This window comes from Sinocyclocheilus anshuiensis, unplaced genomic scaffold (assembly GCF_001515605.1).
Source record: "Sinocyclocheilus anshuiensis isolate Anshui unplaced genomic scaffold, SAMN03320099.WGS_v1.1 scaffold2151, whole genome shotgun sequence".
Lineage (NCBI taxonomy): Eukaryota > Metazoa > Chordata > Actinopteri > Cypriniformes > Cyprinidae > Sinocyclocheilus > Sinocyclocheilus anshuiensis.
In genome coordinates, this window is record NW_015538057.1 from 131139 (window position 1) to 136122 (window position 4984).

The following is a 4984-nucleotide window of genomic DNA, read 5'->3' on the forward strand; positions in this document are numbered from 1 at the left end:
TGTATCAAATGAAGGCCCGCCTTCTGAAATACGAAATGTGCTGTGATTGGTTAGCTGGGCCAGTGTGTGTTGTGATTGGCAGCAATCACTAACTAAAGTTGAAAAAGTGAAAAAGCATAATAGGACCCCTTTAACATCAGTCAGGCATTATAATATGATAATCAAGTATTATTTAATGATATAACTTTTGTAATTAGAATTAAAACTTGATAACCATGTATGAATGTGTATTAGTCATTTTAACTGAACATTTTAGCTGGGCTGGTGGTTGCGCTTTTTTGGTCATTCAGTGTTTCTGTAAAAAAAAAATTGGGAAAAAACTAACAAAAATACTGATAAGGTAATAATGATACGAATTCTATTAATAAGAACAATATAAATGCGCTAAGGATTAATGAGCTGCTGGATTCATGAATATTAATGAGGTTGTGTGCGTTCACTCGAGCTGATTTGCTGAAATCAAAACAGGGACAATAATATGCGAGCGCCAGCCAATGAGATTGTTGTTTGCGCATTAGCTCCGCCTACTACCAGAGAAAGCGGCAGTTCTTAAAAGCTGAAGAATTCCAAAGGAACGTGAGCACACTCCCACTCCCACTAGTATTTGTAAGCCGCAAAATGACTATTTAAATATGAATTCTGCGCGTCTCTGTGTTAATGAATGGCGCAGACGCGCGGTTTTGTTTACTACTCGTACTGAAGCGCGCGTGACGCTTCCGGTGATATTAACGTCTGCCGTCTCACTAATGTGGACATAAATACATGAACAACATCTCCAGAACTGCTGTGAGAGTCACTTCATCAGCATTTGACCGTTTCATTTGAGTAAAACTATCCTCGTCATATACACACAGAAATGTGAAGGTATTCACGGCAACCCGTCAAAATAAAAGTTCGGTTTAACTTGAAGACATTGCAGCAGAAATATATTAGCTGTCACCTGCTTTCAGATTGAGCGGCATTCACTACACAGAGCCGTAGTTCACTGACAATTAGGCAATATCGCGTTCATAATCGCAGATGAATTGCATTTGATTATGAACGCGATATTGCTTAGCTTGTCAGTGAACTACGGCTCTGTGTATTAAATGCCGCTCCATCTGAAAGCAGGTGATGGCGATTTACTACTAATCACGGGACCGGCTTTACTGACGAGATGCGCACGACAATCGCATGCGATTAATTGCACAGCCCTAATTATTCAGTAGAATGTAAATGCTGCTCCATCTGAAAGCAGGTGATGGAGATTTACTACTAATCACGGGACCGGCTTTACTGACGAGATGCGCACGACAATCGCATGCGATTAATTGCACAGCCCTAATTATTCAGTAGAATGTACGTTATAGGCTACTACTACTACTACTACTAAAATTATTAAAACCTTATTTTTAAGGAATAATCATACAATATTTATTCAATGTTTTAATTGTAGGCTAATATTAAATCCCCTTTATTTTCCCCAAAAAATGTATTTGTTTAATTTTCATTAATTAAAAGATAAATTAAATGAATGTTTTATGCCTTAAAAATGTAAATACACAAAAAAAAAAAAAAAAAAAAAAAAAGCCCCCCCCCCCCCCCCCCCCAAGCCGTAAACCTAGGGGAAACACTGCTCAGTCTTATACTAACTTATACTTAGCCTCCAACTCACACACTGGCGAGTAAAATCTGAGAATTTATTAGCCATTGGCTAGACATCATTTAATCACCCAGAGTGAAGATTTAGCCGCATATGCGATATTGCATATTTACTCGCAATGTAGAGGGTTGAGACTGGCTGAATGAAAATCACCGTTGCCAATTCTCGTGAAAAAAAAAAAAAAAAAGCAACCGCAGCTTCAAAAACAAGCCCAATATTATTTGAGTATTTATTATCATCAATATTATTTATTATCAATTTATTACCAATAAATGAGCCTGCAACATAAACCACTCTTTTATTTGAAAAGCAAAAACAGAATTTATTTTACAAAATTCAGAAAACTGCAACAAAGCGGGAGGTGCGCTCCATCCACTCATCTCCAATCTCCTGTGAGCAGAACAGGACAGGAGAGATGGAAAAGGACAAAAAGACAAGAGCTTTAAGGGGGAGCTGTAACATAGCCACATATTTATAGCCTAATCAAATTTATTTGAACCAAAATGTATATACCGTTAGTGTTTGGTAGGATTGGTACAGCCCTTGGTATATACAGAGTGTCAGTCAATTCACTGGAGAATTGTCACGTGTTTGTTTCTGTTTAGTTCCTGTTTGGCGCTATTTGGTTCAGTTCCTGTTCTCATTTAGTTATCATCATTTATTCTGTTCACATGTTTTGATTGATTACTCCTCACCTGTTTCAGTTCTCCCTAATTACGTTCGATGTGTTTATATACCCTGTGTTTTCCTCAGTTCCCCTGTCTTGCTTTGAAGTTACGTTGTGGCATTTTTATCCTCTGTTATTCTGTATTACACTCTTGGATTGATAATTAAAGTCTCACCTTTTGGATTACCCCATCGCAGTGTGCCTCATCTACCCACATTGTGACAAGAATATGGCAAACATAAATGTAAAGAGACGGAGTTGCTTGTCAGATTTTCCTAACAAGCAACCATATTTTTTTTAAATTAGCCAACAAAAAAAAACCCGCAACCAGTGACCTGAGATTTTTTCACTCAATTTAACAAAAAAAGAAAAAGAAGCCCAAAGTCACGTATTATAAGCGGATAATGGAAATGCAGATTAACTCTCTGACAGCAGGAGGCGCTTATGGAACAGCAGCGATACAGCGTTTCCTTGGTTATCATTGTAACCTTTTCTGAAGAATGAAATTAAGAAAAAATAAATGACTGCAATCGATTTTTATCTTAAACAGTGGTCAAATATTGAAGCTGCAGTCTTAAATTGATCTAATAATACTCAGTTTGTCCAGATCAAGTAGAGAGTGATGTTTTAATGTGCTGTGACGGTTACAATAATCTGAGGCCGCCAGTGATCTTTGATCTCCACTCAATTCACGATGCTGTCTAGTGCTTAGGCTGTATGCTGGTTTTTAAAAAATTCTTACCATTTGATATCGGCTCAAATTATACCCAGCAGTAAGGAGAACATTTAGTTCAGTTTATCATTAAATATATGAACTCTGATGGAGACTAGTGCTATTATTTGGGACAAATCATTATAATTGATTTAAATCTGACATGAAGGAAAACACATTTCTGGAGTTGTGAGAAGAGCTTCCTGGCTTTGTGAAGTGGGGTCAGAGTTTTATTAATGAGTGTTGAGGTTGTACGCCGGATATTGTCAAGCCACTATACAGAACATATTTGAGTTATGAAAGGAAAGCCCTTGTTTTCCCACATCTGCTGAGCACATGGCACTGATGCTGGCAAGACGGAGAGAGAATGCTAGATGAAAGTATAATTCTCACTAACAAATGTAACGTGGTACTAGCATGTTGTTGGGCCATGTTTCATGTTGTTTGTATTTTTTAATAAAAAAAAAATTTTTTTGAGTGCTTTGGTAATACCATAGCATGCTGTAATAGTGAGGCTTTTTTTGAGTTTTGTTGTTTTTTTCTGACTTGATGATCACAAATCATGTTTGTTTGGCTTTTTTAACTGTAAAGTTGTACGTCTGACAGTTTCCACCTGGCCGTTTGTGAGGCAATAAAGAGTCTATTGAGTTCTGATGAGGGTGCTTGCTTGGTTTGCCATTATCATTGTGTAAATTACTTGTATTTATTGCAAATGTGTTGAATGAGATTGCTGACAAAGATTTGTGCCTCCTGTCTGGCTCCTAACAAAAAACATTTTCTGTCTGTAGCATAGCCTAATAATTGTTGCACTTACATAAAAAAAACAATGTTTAACACACGTTGGCTCGTTTTATAGGGTTTTAATGGAAGGTCATCTTGAGAAGCATCAAGCCAAGCATATTTTTTAGTACTTTCCTATGAATGGCATCATATCTTGAATTTAATAGGGCTCAATCTTTGGGATTTGATAGATGGAGTAAACTTGAGGGTGTTTGGGTTTAGATTTTCAGATTAAAGGTCATTTCAGTTTGCATTGTGCAGTGTTTGAGTTGTCTTGTTGCTGTTAATGGAACAATTAATTTATTTTTGTACTGGGCTATAACACTGTAATTTTAACAAATGTTTTGTTGCAAAAGCTTAATTTAAATCATTGTGTAAGATATTGCATGCTAGCAATAGTGCGTGTTAGCATACCAGTATATCTGTACATTAAACACTAACAAATCTTTCCCTTTACTCAAAAACACAAGTTGCAAATGGGACAACATTTGCAGTCCAATGCAAAAGCATGCTGGGAAATCTGATGTCCAGTTATTTGTCAACAAAAACTATTACTTTTACTATTAAACTATGTAACCTTAACACAGAAGGTAATCTTTATTAACGGAGTTTAGTGGCTCAAACGTAATACAGAAGAATTGCATTGCTTTAGCTCATTTAAAGTAAATTGAACAAGCAGTAAAATCGTTTTTGAGTGTCGTCCAGGCATCATATTGAATCTGTCTGATGTTGGTCTGTTTACAGATGGTTTTACTCCTGTACCTTCTGAAGACTGTTATTTATGACATGAGGATAAACTCCATATCAGATCATTTATGTTTTGCAGTAAAAAGAGAGCATTTGTTCTTCATTGTCTGTTCATTAGTTTTCTAGAGGAAAATCGATACTTATGTCTAAAGCGCCAAGAAGAAGTAAAAGACCAAAGTATTTAAATCTCAGTGCCTCTGAGAGCTGATTTGGCTATTTCACAAGCCACAATACTAATGGTTGTTTAGAAACGACTTGTAACTGATGAAGTGTTGGCTCATAACCACTGGAGTAATATGAGAACCGAAGCTCTGACGTGGAAGAAACCTCATGAAGTACATAAGTTCATGGAGGTCTGGAGTTATTTCCTCAAAGACACTGCAGCATTTGCTTTGAAGCAAAACTGAAAATGGGGGAAAAATAGGAAATGAACCGC

The 4984-nt window shown here is 36.7% G+C and overlaps 1 protein-coding gene and 1 long non-coding RNA gene across 2 annotated transcripts in view; both read left to right on the forward strand.

Moving 5' to 3' along the window:
• LOC107683466 (tyrosine-protein kinase transmembrane receptor ROR2-like) overlaps positions 1 to 4984 on the forward strand; it is a 90141-nt gene that overhangs the window by 34931 nt on the left and 50226 nt on the right. The gene's annotated exons all lie outside the window — the stretch shown is intronic.
• LOC107683469 (uncharacterized) overlaps positions 438 to 4984 on the forward strand; it is a 23267-nt gene continuing 18720 nt past the window's right edge. The window contains exon 1 of the long non-coding RNA XR_001633723.1: positions 438 to 576. This is a non-coding gene — a long non-coding RNA (uncharacterized LOC107683469). The remainder of the gene's footprint in view (positions 577 to 4984) is intronic.